This window comes from Castor canadensis, chromosome 12 (assembly GCF_047511655.1).
Source record: "Castor canadensis chromosome 12, mCasCan1.hap1v2, whole genome shotgun sequence".
Taxonomy (NCBI): Eukaryota; Metazoa; Chordata; class Mammalia; order Rodentia; family Castoridae; genus Castor; species Castor canadensis.
This window is the reverse complement of record NC_133397.1, coordinates 43,846,386-43,866,603: the sequence shown is the minus strand read 5'-3', so window position 1 is coordinate 43,866,603 and position 20,218 is coordinate 43,846,386. Positions and strand designations below refer to the sequence as shown.

The following is a 20,218-nucleotide window of genomic DNA, read 5'->3' as shown; positions in this document are numbered from 1 at the left end:
CAGGACCCCCCCCCCCCGCCATGCATGCTAGGTAAGTGCTCTACCACTGAGTCACATCTATAGTTCTGTTTCCTAAGAACAATTACGCACTGTTCATTGGTTCTTTCATGAATTACAAAATGTTAGCAGCTGCTAAGTTCCTCTGGGTGTATAGCACTAAACTAGTACGGCTTTTTTTTTTTTTCGCAGAATGAACTCCTGATAGGAAGATGAGATTCTCCAGGGTATCTTCAGGGTTTATTCTTCCTCTTTTGGCTTCATATTGCCTTATGCTTAAGATCCTGATTTTGAATTGTTGGTCCAGGAGACTGAATTTCATAACATCTTGTTCATTTTTTAAAAATTTACATAAGCCACTTATTTTCTGTAGATAATGCCATAGACCATTTTTTAACAATTGAAATCCTTTAGTAACTTAAGCATTTCTCATATATCAAGGCTTTAAGAATCTAAAGGATATTTAGCTTGTGAGTTAAAGATTACAAGAAATTATGAAAGCAAACAAGAAAAAAAACCTAATTGAATAAATTAAACAAAAAATACCTCTTTTTCTTATTAATTCCTCACACTAGAAATAGACAATTCGTTTTTTTTAACTTGTATTTTATTGTTTTTACATGTACTTACATATGTATACATTATTTGGGCCACCTCCCCCTTGCACCCTCACCCCGCCTCTGGGCAAAACCTGTTCCACCCTCTTGTCCTCTGATTTTATTGAAGAAAAAACATACAAGATAAAAAGAAAAATGTAGTGGTTTTGTTAGTTTGAGATGAAAATAGCCATATAGGGAGATTCTTTGTGCTGTTTCCATGCATATTTGTATTACAACCCAAATTTACTCATCTCTACCAGACTTCTTCACTACTTCCTAGTCCCTTTCCCTTAGTGTTTAAGATTTATATATTCACTCCTATGCAGTGAGCATGTCAACTACATTCAAGTTTTTGGTTTCCTTCCTTTTCCCTATTCCTCCCATGCATGTTCTCCCCTTAGTGTGTGACCCATGTCCAATAATATTACTGCATTTGGTTTTGGCCTATAATCCGCATATGAGGGAGAACATGTGATTTTGCCCTTCTGAGTCTGACTAACTTCACGTAAGATGATGTTCTCCAGTTCCATCCATTTACTTGTGAATGACAAAATTTCATTCTTCTTTGTGGCTGAGTAAAATTACATCATGTATAAATACCACATTTTCTTGATCCATTCATTGGTAGTGGGACATCTTAGCTGTTTCCATAGTTTGGCTATTGTGAATAGCACTGCAGTAAACATGGCTGGGCAGGTGCCTTTGTAGTAAGCTAAATCACATTCTTTTGGGTATGTCCCTAGGATTGGTATTGCTGGATCATATAGCAGATCTATTTTCAGTTTTTTAAGAAGCCTCCATATTGTTTTCCATAGTAGTTGTGCTAGCTTACATTCCCACCAGCAGTATGTGAGGGTTCCTTTTTTTCCTCATTCTCACCATAATTTGTTGTTGGTGGTGTTTTTGATGGCAGCAGTTCTAACAGGAGTGAGGTGGAATCTTAGTGTGGTTTTGATTTGCATTTCCTTTATGGCCAGCATTGGCAAGCATTTTTTCATGCGTTTTTTGGCCATTTGTACATCTTCCTTTGAAAAAGTTCTGTTTAGTTCAGTTGCCCAATTCTTTATTGGCATTGATTTTTGGGGAATTTAGGTTTTTGAGCTCCCTGTATATTCTGGTTATCAGTCCTTTGTCTAATGTATAGCTAGCAAAGATTTTCTCCCATTCTGTGGGTGGTCTCTTCAACTTGAGACTATTTCTTTTGTTGTGCAGCTTTTTAATTTCATATAGTCCCATTTGTCAATCCTTTCTCTTAGTTGCTGGGTTGCTTGAGTTTTATTGAGGAAGTCCTTCCTATACCTATTGCTTCCAGTGTACTCCCTGCTCTTTCCTATACTAACGTCAAGGTTTTGCATCTGATATTAAGGTCCATAATTCACTTTGAGTTGATACTAGTACAAGGTGGCAGGCATGGATCTGGTTTCGGTTTTCTGCAGGCAGATAACCACTTTTACCAGCAACATTTGTTGAAGAGGCTGTATATTCTCCATCTTATGTTTTTGGCACCTTTGTCAAAAATTAGGTGGGCATAGCTGTGTGGATTCCTATTTGGGTCCTCCATTCTGTTCCACTGGTCTTCATATCTGTTTTTGTGCCAATGCCATGCTGTTTTTATTGCTCTGGCTATGTAGTATAGTTTGAAGTCAGGTATTGTGATACCTCTGTCATTGCTCTTTTTGCTCAATACTGCCTTAGCCATTCTCGGTCTTTTGTGTATCCAAATGAACTTTAGGGTAGCTTTTTCAATCTCTGTGGTGAATGTCATTGGGATTTTGATGAGAAATGCATTGAACATGTAGATTGTTTTTGGTAGTATAGCCATTTTTATCATGTTGGTTCTGCCAGTCCATGAGCATGGGAGATCTTTCCATCTTCTGTAGTTTTCTTTGATCTCTTTCTTCAGTAGTTTGTAGTTTTCTTTGTAGAGGTTATTCACATCCTTTGTTAAATTTATTCCTAGGTATTTGATTTTTTTTGAGGTTATTATAAATGGTATTGATTTCCTATATTCTTTCTCAATCTGTTCATTATTGGGGTACAGAAAGGCTGCTGATTTTGTATCCTGCTACTTTGCTGAAGCTGTTTATAATTAGACAATTTATTTTGGAGATTGCATTGACTGAAAGTATGGTTTCACAGTGAGCAAATGCAAAGAGAATATTAAGGTTTTCAAGCACCACAATTTAGATATTAGAACATTTTAATTAAAAGAGACACTTAACTATCTTCATTTTGCATTTAATGATTGAATACAGGGAAATTTGGTGATGGACTTAAAGTTGTCCCTATTTTCTATATAAAGAAACTCAGCAGACTTAATTTATTTGCCATAAAGCATCTAGTTTGTAAGGATAACAGCCTGTATTCTAACTTACAAAGTCAAATGACTTTGACTGGAATATTGGACACCAGCCTTCTGATACATCTGCCTGATGTTTCTTCCACACAGTATTATATTGGAGCAGCAAAAACTAATAAGATTATGTTGATTTTTCTAGCATTTAGCAATTTATATTTTTAGAGGTTTATTCATTTAGGATTAATACAATTAATTATGTCAAAATCTAAGTTTGAATGTTTATGGCCATATTTCCTCAGAGAACTTTTAATATTCTCAAAGCAAATGTCATCTGCTAGCATGTCAATTATCATTATTATTGGAAACATTTGCATTTTTCAAGTCACAGTCTAAGATTAATCTACTAGAATTTACTTTACCTTTCAAATGAAATTAAAACTACATTTTAGATCTAAGAGTAGAACACCCTCAAATAAGTATCAAGATATTTTTAAATGTAGTTTTTTCCTTTAATGTTGAAAAACAGTAGGATAGAATTATATAAGAAATTGAAAGTAAAACTCAAACATTGTTTTCTTTTGTAGGCCTTTTAGTTTGCCTGCATAAAACCTTATTTTAAAGTATCATTAGATTTTCATTCATGTCATATAATCCATCATTCACTTATGAATTTAAAAGGATTTTTGGAGGCAATGTAAAAGTGACTCCTTTAAGATCACTTGTAGTTTATGAGGCCTATTTGAATTACAAAAGAAATATATGGGTAAGGTGAGCCTATAGGGTAGAAGGAACCCCATCTGAAAGCAGTTTTGAAAAGGAAGTGCCCCTTGAACTGTCTGATGTTATCTATATTATTCACAGAAAATCCAGGTCTCAAGGAAGCCTTAGTAATTTATTTTCCTTTCTGATATGAAACAGGTAATATTGAATAGCTTGGTCTACACTGCTAAAGAAAAAGAAGGATGAAGTAAAATAGCCTAACAAGATGCTGACTAAGTTAGAGTATTGAAGGTACAAGAGGCCATTTGAATTTCTTCTTTTGAGAAAGTTCTGTTTAGTTCAGTTGCCCATTTCTTAATTGGTTCATTGATTTTAGGAGAGTTTAGTTTCTTAAGTTCCCTGTATATTCTGGTTATCAGTCCCTTGTCTGTTGTATAGCTGGCAAATATTTTCTCCCACTCTGTGGGTGGTCTCTTCGGTTTTTGATTTTATGAATAGCCATCATCAAAAACACCAACAACAACATGTGTTGGTGAGGATGTGGGGAAAAAGGAGTCCTCGCACACTGCTGGTGGGAATACAAGCTGGTGCAACCACTCTGAAAAAAAATTTGGAGGCTTCTTAAAAATCTAAACATAGACCTGCCATGTGATCCAGCAATCCCACTCCTGGGGATATGCCCAAAGGAATGCAAAACAGGTTACTCCAGAGGCACTTGCACACCCTTGTTTATTGCAACGGTATTCACAATAGTCAAGTTACAGAAACAACCAAGATGCCCCACTACTGATGAATGGATCAAGAAAATGTGGTACTTGTACACAATGGAATTTTACTGAGCCATGAAGAAGAATGAAATCTTATCATTTACAGGTAAATGGATGGAACTGGAGAACATTGTTCTGAGCGAGGTTAGCTAGGCTCAGAAGACCAAAAATTGTATGTTCTCCCTCATATGTGGACTTTAGATCTAGGGCAAATGCAGCAATATGGTTGGACTTGGATCATATGACAAGGCGAGAGCACATATGGAAGATAGAGTAATAGGTAGAAAACACAAAACATGAAAGTGTTTGATGTCCCCACTCCAGAGGAATTAATATAGAAACCTTAAAGCAACAGAGGTTAACATGAGAAGGGGATGAGGAACCTGTGTAAAGATCAGTTAGAGATGAATCAACTTAGGTTGTAACACATTTGTACAAGAAAGCAATGCTAGGAATCTCTCTGTATAGATATCCTTAACTCAACTAGCAAAAATGCTTTGTCTTCCTTATTATGCTTATGTCTTTTTTTCAACAAAATTACAGATAAGGGAAGAACAGGTTCTGCCTAGAAATGGGGGGAGGGGAGAGAGGGTGGGGGAGGAAGGCAGAGGGGAGAAAAGACCCAAACAATGTATGCACATGTGAATAAATTAATAATAATATTAAGAAAAAAAAGGTACAAGAGGGAGAAACCTGTGTGGTCCAGTGTTTCTATGTCTGATCTACGGAGTCTCCCTTAGCATCATCAAGGCTTATTGAGCCCTACCTGGGAAGTTGTTCTTGGGCGCACACACACACACACACACACACACACACACACACACACACACGTATAGTACATATTAGAGCTATTTATCTTATCCAGACACTTAATTTTTCAAATGATTAAGGCCCAAAGATGTTTAACAAGGTTTTTATGTATACCCTTCAAATTCAGTTTTTATGACTTTCATATCATTTTTTGTCAGCTTAATTCAACACTGTTATAACATACAAAAATGACCTGATCATTTTGACCAACCTTTTGAAAAGGTCACCTTAAATTGAAAGGCTGCTATAGATTTTGTTATTCTTTTCCTCATAAAATTCTAGCAGTTGATTAGCATTGAACTCAAAAGGAAACTGAGCAACACATCTTTCAAAAATAGAAAATCAATCTTCTTAGAAGTACAACTAAAATTGACAAAAGTTCATTTAATTATGGTTGATTATTGTCCCTTGTTCATCTAGAAAACATAGTTATTCAAGTTATCAAAATTGATTACAAAATTGATACGGGATTGAATCCCGTATTTAATTTATTTGGATATCTTTTGTTTACTTTTTTTATTGTTCATGTTTTTCAATAAGGCCAGCTATGTATTTAGACATCACGGTAAGTATCTATATAAATATTTTGTACAATCTAGTACAATATTAATTCAATTTTTGAATAAAAACAATAACTGTTTAAGACTGGTTTCTTTCTATCAACATTGCCTTTGGGTTCATACAAGTTGTGTATTTCAGTAGCTTATTACTGAGCATTATTCCAGGGATAAATTGTTTGCTTATCCATTTACCTGACAAAGAACATTCAGGAGGGGGATTGTTGGGAAATATTGTAAGCATATATTTAACTTTATAACAAATTTCTAGACTCTTTTCTGTAGTGACTGTACCATTTTATCAGCAATGTGTTAGAGTTCCAGGTGTTTCACATCTTGGCTAGCATTTGATATTATCTGTGTTTTTATTTTAATTAATGTAATGGAGTATTTCATTGTGGTATTAATTTGCATTTCCCTATGGCTAATGATGTTGAAATTTTTCCCTTTATCTTCTACCATATATCCTACTTGGTGAACTTTCTTCAATTATCTTGTCCATTTTTAAATTGAATATAGGTTTTATTAGTGTTTTAATGATAATGTTTTATTAATGAGATGTAGGATTTCTTTATATGGTCTGGGTATAAAACTAACTGCTTTTATACTGCATAGAAAGAGAATCAAACATATTCACGTTAGGTAAAATGTCCCAATTATTTTCCTCAAAACTGACCTATTAGTCAAGGTAAGGTATTAGAACTTTATATAATGAAATAATTCCCTAAGATCTCTAACTGGCATCTTTTGCTTAACAATCTATTCTTGAGACTTATTCATGTTTGTGCATAAAGTTGTAGCCTATCCAATCTCATTGTAGTGTATTTTCCATTGTTTGCTGATCTTATCTACTCTATTTTTTGATTTGGGCACATGCTTGTAGAAATTCTGTGCTGTTATAAATTTTGTTGCTTTGAACATTTTTTGTGCATGTCACTTGGTAAATCTGTTGTAGCCATTTCTGCTGAGTCTGTAATTAGTGGAAAGTCTAGGCCATTGAGTATATTTATGTTGAGCATTAGTGAAGAACACCAGTTTTTTTAAATAATTGTATTTACTTAAGATTTAAAAGAAGTTAAATGAGACCTCTTATAGGAATTTGTTGTGAAGGGAGATGTATTTTAACATTAAATGGACTAAGCAGTTAAATTAGGAAAAGAGAGACTGCATACCATAAGGTTCTGACAGAAGAGGGACATTGTTGCCCGAGACAACGATGTCTCTGATCTTGGTATGGATCACTTATATGGAAATACATGCATTTCAAGAGTGAGGGAAAATTGAGCCTGATTTTATTAATGGTAGATGGTATATGATACAGAGCTTTTTAAACTTTTTCTTCTTTCATTTAAAAATATCTGCCTGAGGTTTCAAGTGCTTTTAAATTAGCTTAGTCTTGAATAGGTACTAATAAAACTACTCTGTGTGACAATTGATAATAAAATCCCATATTGTGTCAGTGTGTGGATGAGTGTTTTTATTATTCAAAAGAGAACACAGGGCTTTGTTCATTTTCACAAAGTGTCCTTCTCCAAGGCAGTTTGGACCTGCCTACTTCTCTGTGCAATGCCACTCAACTGTCTCAAAATTTCCATTCTTTTTACCTGCCTAGATAATTTTCCATAATCCGTATCTGTATGTATTGGTAGGTAAATCTGTTGGAGAGCATAAATAAAAATGAGCTGCATTTGCCAGTAAAGAAGTGCGAACACAGACGATGGCATAGTGTCAATTAGGAGAATCTACAAACGGCCGCTGTGTTCTATGTGGCCACAGCCAGAGACTTTACGAAGAAATGAGCTCTTTTTTTTTTTTCCAAGCAGGCGGTATTCTTTGGGTTCCTGTGTGGTTTCCCCTAATAGCAAGTAGAACAGAACTCACATTGTGAGCCTTGCTAAGGGCAGACTGAGAAGACACACAGAGCACACTTTAATTGGGTTCATTCAAACTCTAGAATTCTAAAAAATAAAATTGTCTGTTAAAGAAAAGTTACATATTATGTTACTAAAATTTAAAGGTGCTTCATAAATATAACATTAATTTCAGGTGTGGAAATCAATAATTTATTGTTATGGTGACATTTGAAAATAAGTCCTTAGAAAGAGTTTACTTTATTCTAGCCAGAAGGTCACATTTATTGCTTTTAAAAGTAGTGCCATTTGGAACAATAAGTATCAAGGCATATTTCCCCAAAGCATTTTCTAAGCACACAAATTATTTTGTTGTTAATTATTGTAGGTTCTTATTGCCATTTTAAAAAATATTAACTGCTATGAAACAATAAATTACACTCAGATCTTAACGATATTCATGAAAGTAGGAATGAATTGTAGCACTGGCATAAATAATAGCATTTCTGTGCTAAGAATGCTGCTGCATTTTAATAAGACTTATTTGTTGAATTACAGGCACTGCTTTCAGCAGCTTCTTCCAGGACAGTTGCCATTCTTAACTGAATAAATTGTTGCCGAGGTCCCATATTCCAGACCCAATGATCATTTTTCTGTCCTCATTCTATTTGACTTGGCAGTACCTATCTTCAGATACTGCTTTGGCTTCCATGATGCTACACATCCATATATACTACTCTTTCTTGGCCTTTCTTACTGACTTCTGCTCTGTTGACTTCTACATGCTGGTTTGAAAGACTACCTACATCTTTTCCCAAATGATTCTATGTTGTGGCTTTCAAGACAGTCTACATGCTGATAAATTTCAGTTGTGTATCTGTAATCCTGGTCCCTACAATGAGCTCTGAATTTGTATAACTAACCACCTACTTTACGTTTCCACTAATATGAATACGAAGTATCTCAGACATCTCAAGACTAAAACAGAGCTGTCCATTTTCCCCTTCTCAGCTCATAATTGCTACATAAATCCCACCACAACAAATATGGTTTCTACATACTTCAGTGCCTGAATCAGATACCTAAGAGTAGTCCTGGATTCCTTCCTGACCCCCACCCTAACATTTACACATACATGTATACTCCAGTAACTGAAAGCTTTCTTAGTTCTAACTCAAAAGACATCTCTAATTTATATGGATCTTTTTATTTTCACAGCTAATTCAAGAATCAAGCCACTATCATCCAGTAGCAGTGTGTCTGGAAATAGCCTCTTTATCTAATTTCTAAAATTAAACTTTTAACTCTGTCCACAGGATCCAGGCTGCCTCTGACCCCTCTCCATCTTTTATTGGTTTTTTTAGTCTTCCTGACCTTCTTTTTATTTCTTATATTCTCCAAGTTGTTCCTACTCAGGGTTTTCACACTTGATCTTATTTCTGTTTATAAAAGTGTCCCCAAAGATTCCATGACCAGCTTGTTCTTGCCATTCAGGTTCATTTCAAATACCAACTTCTCAGTGAGGAATTTCTGGCCAGCCCATCTAATTAAGGAATCCACCATTCTACCACTACTCACCCTTCCCCTAGTCACTCTCTTCCGCATCTAGCTTCACGTCAGCTTTAATCTCTGATCACCTGGAAACTGTATCATTCTCCTTAAGTTTAAGTATTCACTCTCGGTCTACACCCGTGTAAAGTAATCTTCATGAGAACAGGTGAGAGACAGATGAGAAAACCTGAAGTGTTTTTTCTAGTCTCACATAGCAAGCCCACTTTTGACACCAGATGTGTAGGTTTTGTTGTTTTTTCCTTTTCCATCTATCTACCAAACAGTTCTCCAATCCACACCAACCGGGAGTCCTCTGATTTAACTGAATCCTGACACCATGTACCTGGAGATAGTGTCAGATTTGATAGGTTGGGAGCTCAGAACATCAAGACTGCCCTTCTCTGGTCCCTGTTAATTTTTGAGACATATACATGGGTTTTAATCTGGATGAGGTTCATGAGTCATAAGGTCAGCTATCTTGATGCTCCCTGAAAGTAGTTTTATAGGGGTTTTCATTTTGTAGGCATGATTGGTTAAATAACAGGCTATTAGGAATGAACTTAATCTTCACCTTCTTTCTCCTATCCAGGGTTAAGGTTTGGGCTAAAAGTTCCAAGTTTCTAATCTTGTCTTTTCAGTAACTTTTCACCATCCTGAAGCTCTAGAGATTGCCAACTACCAATCAAACATCAGCATAGAAAAGACACTCATAGCTCCTCACTCCAGAGATTCCAATGGCTTTAGGAGAGTTTTGTCAGTAAATGGAGATGAAGATCAAATAGGCATGTAAATATATATGTAGTTATGAATCACAATATCACAGCAGGACTTCTATCCATATTACTCACAGTTCCAATCCTAGTGCATAGCTGTGCTTAGGATATAGGTACCTGATTTTCCTAAATCAATGAATAAACTGTGGATATACCAGAAACATCCAGAGAAAAATTATATGTAGACGGACATAATGATTTTCTAATTTAGTGACATTTTCTTTTCCTTTCCTATAGTCTGGTCTCTTGTGTGTAGCCAGTTCTAGTACACAAGAGAATTCTGGAATATAGCCTTCAAAAAAGTCCAAGTAAAATGTGAAACCTGAAACCTACTCCTTTTCCTTTAGCTAGATGTCATTTTACAACAAATGCTTCACCCAGTACTGTCTTCAGAAACTCTGGTTCTTACTAGTCTACTTTCTGTCCCTACTTCTAGGCTGGCATGTCTATTTTAGCCTGCTGAGCCCCTAGAGAGTGAGTATCTTCCTGTCTCAGCTCCCAGTTTGCCTAGAGGCTTCAGATATGAACTATTTAGTATCTTACCAAGTAGCTGACCCTTTGACTGTGCCTCTGGCCTCAACGTACTTATTTGTTTAGCCCTTAGGCAGAGCCTCTGTTTCCATTTGCTGGATCTTGGCATATTCCAATCTCAGGGATTCACACAGCTCAAATATATACTAGTGTTTAAAAGCAGCTACTTTTATGCTGACAATTGTGAAATCATAATTTTAGGGATGGCAAGCTTTTTTTTGGTATTGCTTTCCTCTACATTTTTATATTTAAAATGTGAGTGAGAATGAGCCAAGGGATAATAGTCATACTCTTTAAATATTTAAGACCTATAAAATGCCACATTTAATATTTTTGTACATCCAACTGGTTTTCTGTCTTTCTCTCTCACACACACACACAGATATACACCCTCACTCTAAAGACTTGAATTGTAGTGATGATGAAATAATACCACTGTAATATTTTTTCTTTGTTTACTGAAAGAAACTTTTCATAAATTGAATGTAAATCAGTACATCTCAATAAATGGTATTTCTCTTTCCCATTCAGCCCTTGGTTTCAATCCTCTCTCCTTTTTTTATGTGTGCAAAAGTATAATTAGGAGATAAGCCAATACTCTGTGTCTCCTTCCTTCCAGATTTGCTCTATAACAAATCCTGCTCTATAAGAAGGAGATTGTTTCAATGATGTACAGTCTGACTATGTAATTTCTGATCCCTGTTCATGGCATGTGTGGGACATTGTAAGAGGAAAATGGACAAAGCTCACCATAGTGTTTGGTGGTCTTGCCATTCTCTGAGGGGCCAGTTCTCTGGGACAGTTCTTCCTGTCTCAGAAATATTTGATATATATTTAAAAGACATAAGAACTTAAATTCACCTCCAGGATAGTAACTATCCCACTGGATTCCATTCGTTAGTCTTTAGTTGATTCTTTAACATCAAAGCCCTCATTTTCTGAGCTTACTCAAAATTCTAGCAATAAATAACCAATTATTGGAAATTTACTGTGGATCCAACTATTCTGGTTGCTTTTTAGGACCTATAATTCATTTATCTTTTAGGAACATAGAGAACATTTTCTGAAAACTTAATTAGCATATAGACAAAACTCTTTGTACTCTAATTACATATGACTTTTTATTTGTCCTATAATCTAGTTTGAGGAGAAAAAATAGTACATACAAAAAACAGTGCTGTATGAATCAGAAATGTAAACCTTGGTGTTGCTTCTGCCACTAAGTATAGTGAAAGATTGCTAGCATTTGTTATCTACTGTGTAACTTTATTTGTAAAGCCCTAATTACACTATAGCTGGGTGATGATAGATATTTTACTTTTTATTATTTTTCCCAGGAAAATATTTTTATTCATTATTTCAAACCTTCAACACTTTCAGATCTGTATTGGTGGCTAGGGCTATAGGTAGATAATCCATTATACTACTCTAACAGATTTGGGGCAGTCTCAATGTTATCTCTATTTTTCAAAATTGTATGACAACTAACATATATTTAGCCACATTGATCTTGTTGATATCTGAAGATGCTATTTGGCCTATCATTTGAACAATTGCCTGTCTGTAGAAATCTTAATATACAAATAATTAAAGTGACAAACTCAAAGGAAACCCTAGAATATTTTCAGACTCAGTAGTGCCCAGGATTCCATGATACAAGCACAAATTGATATTGACTTATTTTGTTGCTTTGTCTAATGACATCGAGTGATGGAATATTGGAAATGTAATTATGAGTAAGATTCAATCAAATTAATTCATTCCTATGTGTAAAGGATAGAAGGCCAGACTTTGAATTCTAGGTGCAGGCTTAAGTTAGATTGACAGGCAGACACTTAACTATATTATTATTTTTATAATTATTCTAGGTAGTTCTTATATTAAATTCAGTAGGAAAGAAGAATGAAATTGAGAATTTAATATCTGAAGTACAACATTAGCAAGGATACTAATTATAATCACAAGGTCATTGCCCCTTTCTCTTGCTTCTCAAAATGAGCTCTTGGATGCATGACCTTTGGTTTTTGTTGCAGGCTCAACTTGGATAGACTTGGCTGCCTGGTCATTAAAACATCTGCAGGCTCACTTCGTCTTGTGGGCGGCTCCTTTTATGTAAACATGGAAACTCTTCAACATCAGGATATATTTGTGCATTTCCTGCAAGAATGCATTTACTTAGTTTTTCCTATTTTTGTTCAATCTCTCAAATACAGCAAATCTAGACACTGTGAACAGTGCAATTTGTGAGCTTTACTATTTATTTTGCCTTCAAGAAAGGTATGAATTATTACTTTGAAACATACTATATTTAGCATTTTTTAGTATTAACAGAAATGTATCTCATGACAGAGTTTAAAGGGAAATTTACATTTATTTTAAAATTAAAAACACTTGCTAAACTTACATTTTTTCATTTCTAAAACTTAACACTTATGATGCTGTCAGATGAACAATATGAACAGATGAACAATAGCTCATTCTTTTTCTTTTCTTTTTTTGTGAATGCTCTTAAACCAAATGTACTAGACTGTCACTTAAGTAAAACAAAGACTGGAATTTATTCAAACCTGATTGAAAGTAAGGTAAGGTTTAAAGTGTTTTCCTATCCAAATATTTAGCTCTTACTTTGAGTGCATTTCTTTCCATTCTGTTTTCTTTCAGAAAATGTAAGAAACAAAACCAAACAAACAGAAGCATTTCCAGAGCGGGGTGAATTTGGAATCTCTAAGACTCCACCAATGGTTTTGAAGGCCTGCTTTGTTTACCTTCTCAATTTATTTTCAGTTTTCTTGCCTATACACTAATTCAAGGCAAGCATCATCTTCTGTGCGAAGTGTGCTTCACTCACTCCTGCCTTCTTAGGTTCTTTTTATTCAAATGTGCAATGTGCGCATTATCTTATTAAAAATTGTGATTTCTTTTAATGCATGTAATGGGTAACTCAATGTATCATTTATCAACATATAACCCTTTTTGTGCCATCCAGTTGCTTCATCTTCACAAGTCACTTAACCAGTAATGGTAACAGCTTGTACTTCTACAGAGCTTACTGTATGTCACCCCTTTTCTTTCCAACCTAAACATATTAACTTGCTTAATAATCTCTATAATCTTGTGAAAGAGATTGCTTGCTAGCCAGGAGCTCTACCACTTGAGCCATACTTCCAACCTTTTTTGCTTTTAGTCATTTTTCAGACACTTCCTTGCACACACAAGGCAGACCTCAGATGGCAGTCCTCCTACCTACAGCCTCCCTTATATCTGAAATCATAGGCAGATACCACCATGCCTGGCTTGTTTGTTAAGGTGGAGTTTCGCTAACTTTTTTCCCTGGGCTGCCTTTGAATTGTGATCCTTCTGATCTCCACCTCCTGAGTAGTGAGAAGTTCAAGCATGAGTCACTATGCTTGGTCAATAAATATGTTAATGGGGCAAGTTTACATATGGAAATATCACACATGCTAAATAAGAAAAATATTGTTTGATTGACAATATTATGTAGATATGATGATTTTCCATGTATTTGTTTTGGAATTAGTAACTTTGAAAGTTGTTTATTGCTGTCTTCTGCATTATCTATAACAACACAACTCTAGACCTCATTGTGATCAGTATCTATATGGTTTGTTAATTCAGTGGCTGATTAATTGACTTGAGAGAAATAGTCACTGTGTGTGGTTCTGATCCCTGACTGGCATCTAGAAACTGGAGCCATAAGCCACCCCAGGCTCCTCCTTGTTTGTGACTGAAAACAGAACAGTGTTCCAATTTACAAGCATCTGGGGAACTATAGACATTGCTCTCTACTTCCCAAGGTCACCTAGGTAGAGGGTGGAGAGAGAATGAAGGGCAGATGGAAGGCAAGGGTAGGTGGGGCACCTTGCATCATATGTCTTTTTATGGTTTTTTATTTTTAAGCTTTGTGAATATATCCTGTGTTCAATGAATTAAATCATTGAAAAAAAAAGAGTCTGTGATCTTACAATATGACCTTAGAAGAATACTGTACAAATCTGGGATCAAGGTTGTCCTTTACCCTGTCAAAGTCCACCCTTTTGACAATTAATTAAATTCACATGACTGAACTGTAAGTCAGTCATGTGAGTTTAATTAGTTGGAATCACTCAAGCAGTAAGATTATAAGAGACACAGACCTGTACAGGAAGTCATCTGAAAAAGTAAAACAACAGTGAGACAATCCAGTGAGGAAAGAGATAAAATATAGACATTGTTGGCACACAATTCTGAACTAACTTAAATAGAGTGAGCAATATGTTCAATAGGAATCTGAAGAGGAAAGAAATTAGGGTGGGCTAGCCTCGTTTTCTGGACCACTTAATGACTCTTTCTTCCACATTCCCATGCTCCGTGCTGGGAGAACAGCAAACATAGTCTGTTATAGATATTTTAAGAAAAGAATGGGTCCTAGTTAATCCTTGCTTATCAGAATAGATCTGTGATTATAACTCTGCTCTCCTTGCTTTAAAAGGGAACCTGCTTCTGGTTGGGGTTTCATACTTTACAGCAGCTGACACAAGAATTTGTCATAGTCTGGCAGACCAACCAGCCCAATGCTCAGCCTTCCCAAGCCCCTCCCATGTAGGGCACTCCTCCCATTCCTGGTGACCCTGGATCCAACTCCTTGACCCTTCAGACCTGGACAGGTGGGAGTGGGCCTGTATGGGTCTCAGACAAAATAACATGAGCAGCACATACAAGTGGAAAGCATGCATTAACATGTGAGCCAAGTGGTGCTGTTGTGTCCAGGAACAGACTCAGTGTGGTATAATGGAAATGACAAACACAGGGATTGTCACCAATGAAGTCTGCCCAGGTCGGTGTCAATTGATAAGAACTGATGAGGTCAGCATTTTTAACAGTTATTCTGTGGTTGAATGCACAACGAGGATTTTTGAAAAGCTAGAGTGACCAATTTTAATGAAACTATCATTACCTTTGAAGTCATTAAGCTTCTTTTTTCTTTTTTATTGTGGATATAAAAACACATGGCATGTAATCTATCCTCTTAAACAATTTAAGCATTAATAATTGCATACAAATGCAATTGTTGTACTGATGATATCCAAAACTTTCCATCTTTCCTGATTAATCTCTCTACCTATTGATTGTGTGGATTCTTCCCCACACAACAGTCTCCTTTCCAATTTTATGAGTTTGACTATTTTAGGTAATTATATGAGTGCAGTAATGCAGTATTCAACTTCTTGTGACTGGCTTATTTCACTTACCATGGTGTCCTCGATAGGACATCATGTGATAGCATGCAATAGGACTCACTACTTTTGTAAGGCTGAATAATACTCCATTCCACGTACATACCACATTTTCTTTATCCATCTGTCAGTGGACACTTAGGTTGTTTTCACCTCCTACCTATTGTGAAAAATGTTAATATGAACACAGGAGTGCAAATATCTCTTCAGAGACCTGTTTTAAATTCTTTGGGAGAAATCCCTAAAAATGTGATTGCTAGTGAATATGGTGGCTTTTATTTAAATTTGCTGAGAATACTCCATACTGTGCCATAGTGGCTACAACATTTTATATTCACATCAAATGCATATAAGTGTTCCAATTTCTCCACATTTTCCAACACTATTTATTAATTAATTTATTCATTCATTCATTTGTTTGTAATAGCCATCCTAACAGATGTGAGGTTTGTATTTCATTCTGGTTTTGGTTTGCTTTTCTCTGATGTTGTGTATCACTTCCTGTAAATGTTAGCCTTTTGTACGCCTTCTTTGAAGATGGGCCTATTCAAGACCTTTTTCTATTTGCTAATTTCTTTTCCTCTTTTCAATTTTGCATATGGATATCCAGTTTTCTCACCACCATTTGTTGAAGAGACTACCTTTTTCCCATTGTGAGCTTTGTCATCCTTTTGGAAGGTTGTTTGACCCTATATGCTGGGTTTATTTCTAGGCTCTTTATTCTGTCCCTTTGGTCTACGTGTGTCTTTATGCCAGTACTATATCGTTTAAAATATTGCAGGTTTATAGTATGCTTTGAAATCAGTTCTGTGACTTCTGTGTTTGTTCTTCTTTCTTAGCATTGTTTTGACTATTCAGGTCCTTTTTGGTTTGATATGCATTTTAAGATATTTTTCTGTTTCTACAAATTATTGGCATTGAAGTTGTAGATTGTGTTGGGCAGTTTGGACATTTTAACAATATTAAGGACTCCAATCACTGAACAAGTATTCCAACCCTTCAACATGGGAATGTATTTTTATTTATGTCCTTTTTAATTTCTTTCAGTGATATTTATAATTTTCAGTGTAAAAATCTTTTGCCTCCCTGATTAAATTTATTCCTAAGTGTTTTATCATCTTCGATATTTTCATAAATTAGATTGTGCTCTTAATTCCCTTTTCAAATTGTTCAATATCATACAAGGGAGCACAGTTGATTTCTGTAAATTTGTTTCATATTCTGCAACTTTGCTTATTATTTTTGGTTGTTATTTATTTATTTACTTTATTTATTGGTATGAAGTCCTTATGCTTTCTTCAGAAAAGCATGACATCTGCAAATACATATTTTACATCTTTGTTTTTGTTTTTTCATTTGAACTCAGGGATTCATGGGACACTCTACTACTAGAGCCATGCCTCCATCCCTTTAGGCTTCAGCATTTTCAGACAGGATCTCGCTCAATTGTCCAGGTCTGCCTCTGACTGTAATCCTGCTACCTCTGCCTCCCCTGTATCTGGGATTACAGGTGTGATACAGCATCCCAGCTTATTCTTTGAGATAGAAGCTTACTAACTTTTCCCCCAAGATTGGCCTTGAATTTCAGTCCACCTACCTCCACCTCCTAAGTACCTGAGAATACAGGGGTGAGATGTATGCTTGGCTTCTTACATCTTCTTTTTCTGATTTGATGCCTTTCAGTTATTTTTCTTATCTAATTACTCTAAGATTCCTAGAACTACCTGAATAGAAGTGGCATGAGCAGGCATTCTTGCACTGTTCTGGACCTTAGAGGAAAATTTTTTAGTTCTTTTTTTGGTTTTTTTTTTAGTATGTTAGCTGTAGGGTTTTCATTTGCAGGTCATTCACTTCTACTCCTAATTTGTTGAACATTATTGTCATTGGTATTGAACATTACCAAGTGCTTTTTGCATGTATGAGGGAGTCATACAACTTTTATTCTTTGGTGAATAAATAATCAATATGAGTGATTTTGTTGTATATTGAACCAACCTTTCATTCCAGTGATAAATCCCACTTGGTCATGCTGAATGATCTTTATAACGTGTGTTGAATTTGGTTCACTCATATTTTGTTGAGAATGTATACATCTATATTCAGTAGGAATGTTTGTGGTTTTCTTGTAATATATTTCTCTGGTTCTGGTATCAACATAATAGAAACTTCAAAAATGAGTTTAGATGTGTTCTCTCTTCTTCAGATTTTCGGAATAATTTGAGAAATATTGGCATTAATTCTTTAAGTGTTTGGTAAGATTCTCTAGTAACTTTCCTAGTCCTAGGCTATTTCTTGAGATGTTTTCAATTGCTGATTGAATCTCCTTGCTAGTTATAAGTCTGTTTAATATTGTTATTTTTGATTTAGTCTTGGTGGGTCATATGTTTCTAGGAGTTTTCTTCTTTTTTTCTAGGTTATCCAATGTGTTAGAATATTATTATTGAAAGCAATCTCTTATATTTCCCTAAAAGTCATTCAGATTCTAATTGAGAAGATATTTACTTATCTATATCTCCTTTTAAGATAGTTTTCTTAGGGCTGGTGGAATGACTCAAGTGGTAGAGTGCCTGCCTAGCAAGCAAGAGGCCCTGAATATAAATCCCGGTATCATCACTACCTCCAAAAAGGAAAAAAGATAGTTTCCTTGCTTGTGGCCTCTACCACCCTTAGTCACTGTTTGTTCTCTCATTGGCAGAAAACACATTTACACGGTAGTGAAAATACAGTCATGAACACATGGGAGGAGATAGTGGCTGCCTCTTTCTTGACACAGTTTGTGGTCTCTGAGAGCCTTATGTAATTTATACAAAATGAGAGGCCTCCTGATGTTTTTCAAAGTAAATATTTTTAAAGTAAATTTACAATTATGTCAGAACAATCTATATTGCTTTCATCTCAGTATGCATAAAGCCTCCCTAGTTCATTTGTGTTTTACCTTGAAAGGGAAGCCTTTACTATAGAATCTCTTTATTTAGTATGGCAGAACTCAAATATTCCACAATTTAATTATTGACCCAAAGTCCTGCTTAGTCAGCTTTGTGTAGGACACAGCAGTTACCTGACTCATGCCCCAACTGATCACCAAGAATGTCCTCTCATCTTTGTGGCAATAACTTTATCACTATAAGAGGCATTCTTTTCTTGAAGCTACTTGGGTCTTCTCTTTTTACATATACAAACTTTTCTTTCCATTAATCAAGAAATCAGTAAGCTTTGAGTGATCTTTAACAAAGAATGAAGCATGATAAGTCCAGATGAGCAGCATCTGCTTTTTAACCATGCCATTTTTGTTTCCCCTTCAAGTTGTATATTTTATCCTTGTTTAGTTTCTGGCTAAGCTAACACTGTAGTATATCACCAAGATTTCTATAAGCTATTTACTTTCTGGTTGCTTTTTTCATGATGGGGGAAGAAGCCAGTGAAACATTCCTGCTTTCTCAACATAAATTTCTTCATTTCCTTCTGTGAGGTCAGGTACCCAGGGGCCACTGGTACATGTGTGAACTGGGTATGGTAGTCAATGAAAACGCTTTATTAAATGTAATAGGCTTTAACATCATCTTCTCAATGCATCTGACAGATTTACCAAGTAATGACCTATAATGTTGTCTAATATGACTTCAGTTGATCATTATAGAGAGTTTATTTCTTTTAACCTTGAGAGAAAACTATAGAGCTCTGGTTCTTAAAAAGCAAAAAGATGTAATATTTTAAAAGTAATGGTATTAAAAAGAATAATATTTGTAATCATGTGTTTGGTTGCACTAACTACATTCACATGTTTTGGGATGTTCCCTTGCAAGTTGAGGTCTACCCCAATGTGGTGAAAGACGACACAAGCATAGCAGTGCTGTTTCCAAGACTAACAAAGCAGTTCTTTTACTTGTGGTTCTCTGATGAGAGGTATTTTAGCACTTTTCTAAGTAGGCTTTTTCTATCAGAAAATAGATGCTGAAGATCTTTCAGGTATAAAATTCTATGATTCTGTGCAAAATTATTTATGGGGGAATAAAATAGCATGAAAATAATGCTTTGCTTTGAAGACTAGTTAGGTGAACTTCTTAGGCTATGTTTCAATGAATTTTCCCTCTCTTTTAAAATAAACATATGCACACTCACACACACATACACACACACACACACACACACACACATACACAAATACATACTGTTTTTCAAATAGCTGTGACATTAACTTTCTCTATGCTGTTGATGCAGAATTTATTAAGGGACCACACAATTTTAAGTTACTTCACAACATCTCCCTGAAATAGAAAAGAAGCATAAAGATTTTTAGTGCTTAATACTATAAATACTGAAAAAGATCAATATTGTGAATCCTTAAAATACAGAATGACTTATAAGACAGCGGTGACTCAATGTCTGAAATGAATTTCTCATATATTATTTCTCTGTTGTTTATTAAGCATAAGTCATGAAATATTTTAATTATCTCAGCCCCTTTATCATGATCAAATAACAAGTATTTTAATATTCACCATTCTAATGGGAGTTAGGAAAGATGTAATG

General features: G+C 35.3%; 1 protein-coding gene across 43 annotated transcripts in view; it reads left to right on the top strand.

Moving 5' to 3' along the window:
- Nrxn1 (neurexin 1) overlaps window positions 1-20,218 on the top strand; it is a 1,065,367-nt gene that overhangs the window by 190,402 nt on the left and 854,747 nt on the right. The window lies entirely within an intron of this gene.